Here is a 10770-nt window from a genome sequence, read left to right on the forward strand (position 1 = left end):
TAGAGAACAAGATCTTCACATACATAATAAAAGCAAGAAACTACGAGTTTATATACTGGTACCGTTATGTCTGTGACATAATATTACCGATCGATGAAATACACACACACACACACACACAGACACAGACACAGACACACACACACACACACACACACACACACACACACACACACACACACACACACACACACACACACAACAAAATGGCACATACTCACTCACAATAACAAAATTGCCCACAGAATAGGCAAAATATTGAAGAAACAGGGACTTCAAATAGGATACAGGACAGACAACACAACACAGAAAAAAAAACTCGGAACACAAGAGACAGCCGGCCGCGGTGGTCTCGCGGTTCTAGGCGCGCATTCAGGAACCGTGCGACTGCTACGGTCGCAGGTTCGAATTCTGCCTCGGGCATGGATGTGTGTGATGTCCTTAGGTTAGTTAGGTTTAAGTAGTTCTAAGTTCTAGGGGACTAATGACCACAGCAGTTGAGTCCCATAGTGCTCAGAGCCATTTTTTTGAACCACAAGAGACAACCACAGATAAATTCAACACATCAGGAACATATGAACTCACATTCAACACTTTCCAATCAGTATACATAGGACAAACCTGCAGGAACTTTAAAACAAGGTTCTAAAAACAACTCACAACCCTACAATGTAACAGCATCTACAGCACATTTGCTGACCACCTAGTAGCCCGTAACCACCATCCAACTACAATAGCAGCAGATTTAGAAATAATGAAATACAGTCACAGCCTATGCAGCAAACTAAGAACAGAAGAAAACTTCCACATACAGAAGGCAATGGCGGAAGGCAAACAAGTTTTAAATGAATACACTGCACTCTGTAAAGGCATAAAAAAGTAAACAAAATTCAAATTCCGCCTCAAACTCATTGGGGAACAAAGGAACGCCGATGTGGCTATGAGGCACAACTCCGTGTACACCACGTAGGGCGAAGTGAATAGGCGATTTCAGAACCGAAAATACGCAAAGTACATTTAATGTGTGTGTGCAGTGCCCTCGGAACGGGAAAGAAGTAGTATTAGTTAAAACAAAACGTGAGCGATAACAAATAAGTACACAAAACATGTTGCCACAAAGAAGTCACGTTTTCTTCAAAGATCAAGGAATAGGTTAACTCGCTGATAAAATTCACAATTACATCGTTTGGTTTGCAGATGACAAGCTATCAGTGCAGGACGACATGCAGATAGTCCTGCAAAACTATATATTGTAAAATCAAGGTAAGAACAAGACGAACAAAAACTGGCTTTAGGCCTCGATATGCTAGATCAGTTAAAGCCTAAAAGGTCTTCAATTTCACTGTTGTCCAATAAGCAAAACGCAATGACGATGGCACTGAGGTTCTGGTACATGTTTGGGTAACAGTATTCTGTCCCCAACTGGCATGTATCTACTTCCCCTTCGGTTTCTTAATGCTTTCAAGTTCGTTTAATTTGTAAAGACCCTCGATATATTTCTTCACTTTTCAGCTTTTCCATCTTTGCTTAGTGCGGTTTTATCTTCCGAGCTGTTAATATTCTGACAGGTGCTTCACTTTCCTCCAAAGATCTCCTTAATATTTGTTTGGGCGACACCTTTCTTTCCCTTGGCATGCATGCGTCAACAGCATTACATTTAGTGTCTAGCCATACCTGCTTTTGCGTGTTTTATTTTCTCCATTTTCATGTTTTATCCCTTCATCGGTTAGTTTAAAGTCATGTTGTGGCATCCAAAGATTTTTGCTCCACCTTGGTTTCTTCCCCATTTGATCCTCTGCTGCGTTCACTATTCCTTATAGAAGCTACCCATTCATCTTTCCTCCTATTCCCTTCCCCCGTTTCAATGAATCATTGCCCAATGCTAACGTTGAAACTGTTAAGAATTTCCGGCTCTATTAATTTATCTATGTCACATCTCCTCAATTTCCTACCTTTCTGCAGTTTCTTCACTTTTAATCTGCAATTCTTAACCAGATGAATGTGGTCAGAATCCATATACCTTCCTGGCAACTTTTTGCAGTTTAAAAACTGGTTTCTAAATCTGTCTTGCTGTAGTATATTCTGTCTGAAACTTACCGTTGTCTCCTGTTCTTTTCCATGTGTACAACCTTCTTTAATTATATTAAACAAAGTGTTAGCAGTGATTAAACTAGGCCTTATTCCACAAGGTGTGCTTTCATTCCTTTCCGTCAGTCCACATTCTGCTACTACTTTCCTCTTCAAACTGTGGCAATCAGAATTAAATTTTCATTTCCCTTAATTATCTGAATAGTTTCTTTTATCACATCATGCACTCCTTTAATGTCTTCGTTTGTGGAGTTAACTGACGTATAAACTTCTGCTACTTTACTCTGTTCACTGCGCTGTCTGTAGTAGCTTTATAGCATTGCTATTTTCTTATTGATGATTAGACCTGTCCCTGCACTGCCTCAATTTGATTTTCTATTGATAACCCTGTACTGACGTGACCAAAAGTCCTGATCTCCATGCAGTCGCACTTCACTAATTCCCATAATATTAGACTTCAGGCTATATATTGCCATTTTTAAATTCTCTAATCTACATAACCACTTAAGTATAAAACATACAACATTCCACTTTCTGACCCTTAGAATGACAGTTTTGCTTTTCCTCGTGATAATGTCCAACATAAGAAGGGAATTTCGGCTCATTTTGCGAATCATACAGACCGGTGGTCCGCAGCTACTGAATAGGCTTCTGTCCAGTTTCAGGAATCACAGTTCACCTGGTCTCTTCAGATTCCCTTCGGTTTACGCGATCGAATCACATGTGAACACCTGACAGAATGGCGGCCGGAGTGGCCGAGCGGTTCTAGGCGCTACAGTTTGGAACCGCGCGACCGCTACGGTAGCAGGTTCGAATCCTGCCTTGGGCATGGATGTATGTGATGTCCTTAGGCTACTTAGGTTTAAGTAGTTCTAAGTTCTAGGGGACTGATGATCTCAGCAGTTAAGTCCCATAGTGCTCAGAGCCATTTTGAACCTGCCAGAATCCTGAATAACATCATCTTGCACCACAGACTACTGCAAGACGTGCAGGAAGAGAATTCCTGAGGTTCTGGAAAGTACTGTGTCCAGCTGCGCTAGATTTTTCGATTGAAGATCCATGGAACCAACAACCTCATTGAGGTGGTCCCACAGGCCATCGAATAAGGCTACATCCGCGGAGCTTCATGGCCAGGGGAGTACGGTAAATTCATCCTGGTGCTTTTTGAACCATGAACGTATACTGCTGATAGATACAATCCTACCAAGGAAATGAAAAACTACGTTTAGGGTTGGACATGATCCCTAACGAAAGATGCATGCTTGTGTTGTTCCATTATTTTTTCGAGAATGACGAGATCACCGAGGAAATGCACGAAAATATTCCCCAGACCATAACGCTCCCTCATGGTTGCCTGGTTTTTGCTTTCGCCAACGGCCATCTGTCCGATGGAGTATAAAATGTGATTTATCTGGAAAGGAGAAAATATAAAAATGCGGTAAATGAAGCAAGCACGAAGCAATACAAACGTCTCAAAAATGAGATCGACAGGAAGTACAAAACAGCTAAGCAGGGATGGCTAGAGGACAAATGTAAGGATGTAGAGGCTTATCGCACTAGGGGTAAGATAGATGCTGCCACAGACTTCAAGAAGAATATAATAATTCCAATCCCAAAGAAATCACATGTTGACAGATGTGAAAATTACTGAACTACCAGTTTAATAAGCCACGCCTGCAAAATACTAACGCGAATTCTTTACAGACGAATACAAAAACTAGTAAATGCCGACCTCGGGGAAGATCAGTTTGGATTCCGTAGAAATATTGGAACACGCGAGGCAATACTGACCCTACGACTTATCTTAGAAGAAAGATTAAGGAAAGGCAAACCTACGTTTCTGGCATTTGTAGACTTAGAGAAAGCTTTTGACAATGTTGACCGGAAGACTCTTTCAAATTCTGAAGGTGGCAGGGATAAAATACAGGGAGTGAAAGGCTATTTACAATTTGTACAGAAACCAGATGGCAGTTATAAGAGTCGAGCGGCATGAAAGGGAAACAGAGGTTGGGAAGTGAGTGAGGCAGGATTGTAGCCTCTCCCAGATGTTATTCAATTTGTATATTGAGTAAGCAGTAAAGGAAACAAAATAAAAATTCGGAGTAGGTATTGAAATCCATGGAGAAGAAATAAAAACTTTGAGGTTCGCCGATGACATTGTAATTGTGTCAGACAGCAAAGGACTTGGAAGAGCAGTTGAACGGAATGGACAGTGTCTTGAAAGGAGGATATAAGGTGAACATCAACAGAAGCAAAACGAGGATAATGGAATGTAGTCGAATTAAATAGGGTGATGCTGCCGGAATTAGATTAGGAAATGAGACACTTAAAGTAGTAAAGGAGTTTTGCTATTTGGGGAGCAAAGTAACTGATGATGGTCGAAGTAGAGAGGATATAAAATGTAGACTGGCAATGGCAAGGAAAGCATTTCTGAAGAAGAGAAATTTGTTAACATCGAGTATAGATTTAAATGTCAGGAAGTTGTTTCTAAAAGTATTTGTATGGAGTGTAGCCATGTATGGAAGTGAAACATGGACGATAACCAGTTTGGACAAGAATAGAAGCTTTTGAAATGTGGTGCTACAGAAGAATGCTGAAGATTAGATGGGTAGATGACATAACTAATGAGGAGGTATTGAATAGAATTGGGGAGAAGAGGATCTTGTGGCACAACTTGACTAGAAGATGGGATCGGTTGGTAGGACATGTTTTGAGGCAACAAGGGATCACCAATTTAGTATTGGAGGGCAGCATGGAGGGTAAAAATCGCAGAGGGAGACCAAGAGATGAATACACTAAGCAGATTCAGAAGGATGTAGGTTGCATTAGGTACGGGGAGATAAAGAAGCTTGCACGGGATGGAGTAGCATGGAGAGCTGCATCAAACCAGTCTCAGGACGGAAGACCACAACAACAACAACTGGAAAAGCAACCTGACACCGCTCTGTGGACGTCCAATTGTGGTACTGGCGTGCAAATTACAGCCTTCTTCACGGATGAACAGCAGTCAGCATGAATACATGAACCAAGCGCCTACCGTGAAGGCCCCTTATGCAACAACATTCGCTGAACGGTCGTTGTGAAAACACTGTTGCTAGCCTCTTGGTTCATCTGGACGGTTAGTTGGTCAACAATTGCACGTCTGTACGTCTAATCTCCCTTACACATGTCTGTAGCCGTCGTTCACCCCTGTATCTATGTCCTGTGGTGCACCTCACACGCCTTAGCGCCTGTTTTTGATAGCACGATTTTGCCGTGCACGATATAATTCAAGTACAGCAGCACAGGAACGCTTTGCAAACTTAGCTGTTCCGGAAATTCTTCTAGCCTTGGCCCGAAAGCCAATGATCACGCCTGTTTGGACGTTAGATAAATAGCTCCACTTCCGCGTCACGACAACTACACCGTTTCCCGCGTCCCTCTGGCGTGGTTTATATACTCTCCACAACTAGTACTGGCACATTTCTCCTGCGCGTCGATTTGTAATTGTACCAATAGTGTGGCTATTTGTATGATAGGAACACACATGCCACCGCACTAATGCAAGGTCCATGGTTCGTGCGGTGTGATGATGCTGATGATGATGATGATGATGACCTCAAAATGTAACATCAATACAAATCAGGAAGAGGTTCCTGCAAGTGTGTGTTTGGAATATGGCATTGTATGGCTGTGAGACGTAAACTGCGAGGACTGAGATAAGGGAATGCCTCAATTGACATGAGTTGTTAAGAGGTGCTTACTGATATTCGAGCCGGCCGCGGTGGTCTCGCGGTTCTAGGCGCTCAGTCCGGAACCGCGCGACTGCTACGGTCGCAGGTTCGAATCCTGTCTGGGGCATGGATGTGTGTGATGTGCTTAGGTTAGTTAGGTTTAAGTAGTTCTAAGTTCTAGGGGACTGATGACCACAGATGTTAAGTCCCATAGTGCTCAGAGCCATTTGAACCATTTGGACTGATATTCGAAATGGACTGACGAGGTAGTTAAAAGAGTGGAAGAGCCAATTATGGAACACAATCGAAAAAACTTGAGATTATTGGTCATCTATTGATACTTTTTTGTTTGGTCATCAGTCTACTGACTGGTTTGATGCGGCCCGCCACGAATTCCTTTCCTGTGCTAACCTCTTCATCTCAGAGTAGCACCTGCAACCTACGTCCTCAATTATTTGCTTGACGTACTCCAATCTCTGTCTTCCTCTACAGTTTTTGCCCTCTACAGCTCCCTCTAGTACCATGGAAGTCATTCCCTCATGTCTTAGCGGATGTCCTATCATCCTGTCCCTTCTCCTTATCAGTGTTTTCCACATATTCCTTTCCTCTCCGATTCTGCGTAGAACCTCCTCATTCCTTACCTTATCAGTCCACCTAATTTTCAACATTCGTCTATAGCACCACATCTCAAATGCTTCGATTCTCTTCTGTTCCGGTTTTCCCACAGTCCATGTTTCACTACCATACAATGCTGTACTCCAGACGTACATCCTCCGAAATTCCTTCCTCAAATTAAGGCCGGTATTTGATATTAGTAGACTTCTCTTGGCCAGAAATGCCTTTTTTGCCATAGCGAGTCTGCTTTTGATGTCCTCCTGGCTCCGTCCTTCATTGGTTATTTTACTGCCTAGGTAGCAGAATTCCTTAACTTCATTGACTTCGTGACCATCAATCCTGATGTTAAGTTTCTCACTGTTCTCATTTCTACTACTTCTCATTAACTTCGTCTTTCTCCGATTTACTCTCAAACCATACTTTGAACTCATTAGACTGTTCATTCAGTTCAGCAGATCATTTAATTCTTCTTCACTTTCCCTCAGGATAGCAATGTCATCAGCGAATCGTATCATTGATATCCTTTCACCTTGTATTTTAATTCCACTCCTGAACCTTTCTTTTATTTCCATCATTACTTCCTCGACGTATAGATTGAAGAGTAGGGGCGAAAGGCTACAGCCTTGTCTTACACCCTTCTTAATACGAGCACTTCGTTCTTGATCGTCCACTCTTATTATTCCCTCTTGGTTGTTGTACATATTGTATATGACCCGTTTCTCCCTATAGCTTACCCCTACTTTTTTCAGAATCTCGAACAGCTTGCACCATTTTATATTGTCGAACGCTTTTTCCAGGTCGACAAATCCTATGAAAGTGTCTTGATTTTTCTTTAGCCTTGCTTCCGTTATTAGCCGTAACGTCAGAATTGCCTCTCTCGTCCCTTTACTTTTCCTAAAGCCAAACTGATCGTCACGTAGCGCATTCTCAATTTTCTTTTCCATTCTTCTGTATATTATTCTTGTAAGCAGCTTCGATGCATGAGCTGTTAAGCTGGTTGTGCGATAATTCTCGCACTTGTCAGCTCTTGCCGTCTTCGGAACTGTGTGGATGATGCTTTTCCAAAGTCAGATGGTATGTCGCCAGACTCATATATTCTACACACCAACGTGAATAGTCGTTTTGTTTGCCACTTCCCCCAATGATTTTAGAAATTCTGATGGAATGTTATCTATCCCTTCTGCCTTATTTAACCGTAAGTCCTGCAAAGCTCTTTTAAATTCCGATTCTAATACTGGATCCTCTATCTCTTCTAAATCGACTCCTGTTTCTTCTTCTATCACATCAGACACATCTTCACCCTCATAGAGGCTTTCAATGTATTCTTTCCACCTATCTGCTCTCTCCTCTGCATTTAACAGTGGAATTCCCGTTGCACTCTTAATGTTACCACCGTTGCTTTTAATGTCACCAAAGGTTGTTTTGACTTTCCTGTATGCTGAGTCTGTCCTTCCGACAGTCATATCTTTTTCGATGTCTTCACATTTTTCCTGCAGCCATTTCGTCTTAGCTTCCCTGCACTTCCTATTTATTTCATTCCTCAGCGACTTATATTTCTGTATTCTTGATTTTCCCGGAACATGTTTGTACTTCCTCCTTTCATCAATCAAGTGAAGTATTTCTTCTGTTACCCATGGTTTCTTCGCAGCTACCTTCTTTGTACCTATGTTTTCCTTCCCAACTTCTGTGATGGCCCTTTTTAGAGATGTCCATTCCTCTTCAACTGTACTGCCTACTGCGCTATTCCTTATTGCTGTATCTATAGCGTTAGAGAACTTGAAACGTATCTCGTCATTCATTAGTACTTCCGTATCCCACTTCTTTGCGTATTGATCTTCCTGACTAATGTCTTGAACTTCAGCCTACTCTTCATCACTACTATATTGTGATCTGAGTCTATATCTGCTCCTGGGTACGCCTTACAATCCAGTATCTGATTTCGGAATCTCTGTCTGACCATGATGTAATCTAATTGAAATCTTCCCGTATCTCCCGGCCTTTTCCAAGCATACCTCCTCCTCTTGTGATTCTTGAACAGGGTATTCGCCATTACTAGCTGAAACTTGTTACAGAACTCAATTAGTCTTTCTCCTCTTTCATTCCTCGTCCCAAGCCCATATTCTCCTGTAACCTTTTCTTCTACTCCTTCCCCTACAACTGCATTCCAGTCGCCCATGACTATTAGATTTTCGTCCCCCTTTACATACTGCATTACCCTTTCAATATCCTCATACACTTTCTCTATCTGTTCATCTTCAGTTTGCGACGTCGGCATGTATACCTGAACTATCGTTGTTGGTGTTGGTCTGCTGTCGATTCTGATTAGAACAACCCAGTCACTGAACTGTTCACAGTAACACACCCTCTGCCCTACCTTCCTATTCATAACGAATCCTAAACCTGTTATACCATTTTCTGCTGCTGTTGATATTACCCAATACTCATCTGACCAGAAATCCTTGTCTTCCTTCCACTTCACTTCACTGACCCCTACTATATCTAGATTGAGCCTTTGCATTTCCCTTTTCAGATTTTCTAGTTTCCCTACCACGTTCAAGCTTCTGACATTCCACGCCCCGACTCGTAGAACGTTATCCTTTCGTTGATTATTCAATCTTTTTCTCATGGTAACCTCCCCCTTGGCAGTCCCCTCCCGGGGATCCGAATGGGGGACTATTCCGGAATCTTTTGCCAATGGAGAAATCATCATGACACTTCTTCAATTACAGGCCACATGTACTGTGGATACACGTTACGTATCTTTAATGCAGTGGTTTCCATTGCCTTCTGCATCCTCATGTCGTTGATCATTGCTGTTTCTTCTGCCTTTAGGGGCAATTTCCCACCCCTAGGACAAGAGAGTGCCCTGAACCTCTATTCGCTCCTCCGCCCTCTTTGACAAGGCCGTTGGCAGAATGAGGCTGATTTCTTATGCCGGAAGTCTTCGGCCGCCAATGCTGATTATTTATCAAAATTTAGGGAGTGGCGGGGATCGAACCCGGCACCGAAAACATTTTGATTATGAATCAAAGACGCAACCCCCTTTTTTTTTAAATCTCATTTTGTTCGCTTTTGTTCTTTGTATCTGCTCAGGGCGGACGCCGTAAGACATCCGATTAATTTCGTTGATGATGGATTAACTCAGTTTTTTTATTACAAAGGGTACGTAACCCTCTGACCGAACCCGCTGAGCTGCCGTGCCGGCTGCCCCTAGACCACTATTGAGACGTTAGGGACTCCTAAAACCTATAATAGGGACCTGTATATGGAAACGAACTAGAGAAAAACAATAACTGAAATACATATATAAAATTGCAAATGGCGTCTGCTGTAACTCCTACGCAGAAATGATGCAGCCAGAAAGACGTGAAGATTGCAGATGTACTTGTAAGCTGACGCAGCTAAAGAGTCCTCGGTTTGATGGCTGGCGGAAAGATAAAGTAATAACAGCAAAAGAATACTATGTTAATGAAAATACTCTACTGGCCATTAAAATTGTTACACCACGAAGATGACGTGCTACAGATGCGAAATTTAACCAACAGGAAGAAGATGCTGTGATGTGCAAATGATTAGCTTTTCAGGGCAGTCACACAAGGTTGGCACCGGTGTAAACACCTACAACGTGCTGACATGAGGAAAGTTTCCAACCCTTTTCTCATACACAAACAGCAGTTGACCGGCGTTGCCTAGTGAACCATTGTTGTGATAACTCGTGCAAGGAGGAGAAATGCGTACCATTACGTTTCCGACTTTCATAAGGGTCGGATTGTAGCCTGTCACGATTGCGGTTTATCGTATCACGACATTACTGCTCGCGTTGGTCGAGATTCAATGACTGTTACCAGAATATGGAATCGGTGGGTTCAGGAGGGTAATACGGAACGCCGTGCTGGATCTCAACGGCCTCGTATGAGTAGCAGTCGAGATGACAGACATCTTATCCGTATGGCTGTAACGGATCGTGCAGCCACGTCTCGATCCCTGAGTCAACAGAAGGGGACGTTTGCAAGACAACAACCATCTGCGCGAACAGTTCGACGACGTTTGCAGCAGCATGGAATATCAGCTCGGAGAACATGGCTGCGGTTACCCTTGACGCTGCATCACAGACAGCAGCGGCTGTGATGGTGTACTCAACGACGAACCTGGGTATGGCAAAACGTTATTTTTTCGGATGAATCCAGGTTCTGTTTACAGCATAATGATGGTCGCATCCTGGATACAAAAAATGTTCGACTGCTGCCCTGGCCAGCACATTCTCCAGATCTCTTACCAATTGAAAATGTCTTGTCAATGGTGGCCGAGCAACTGGATCGTCACAATAAGCCAGTCACTACTCTTGATGAACAGT

Source organism: Schistocerca nitens, chromosome 5, assembly GCF_023898315.1.
Source record: "Schistocerca nitens isolate TAMUIC-IGC-003100 chromosome 5, iqSchNite1.1, whole genome shotgun sequence".
Taxonomy (NCBI): domain Eukaryota; kingdom Metazoa; phylum Arthropoda; class Insecta; order Orthoptera; family Acrididae; genus Schistocerca; species Schistocerca nitens.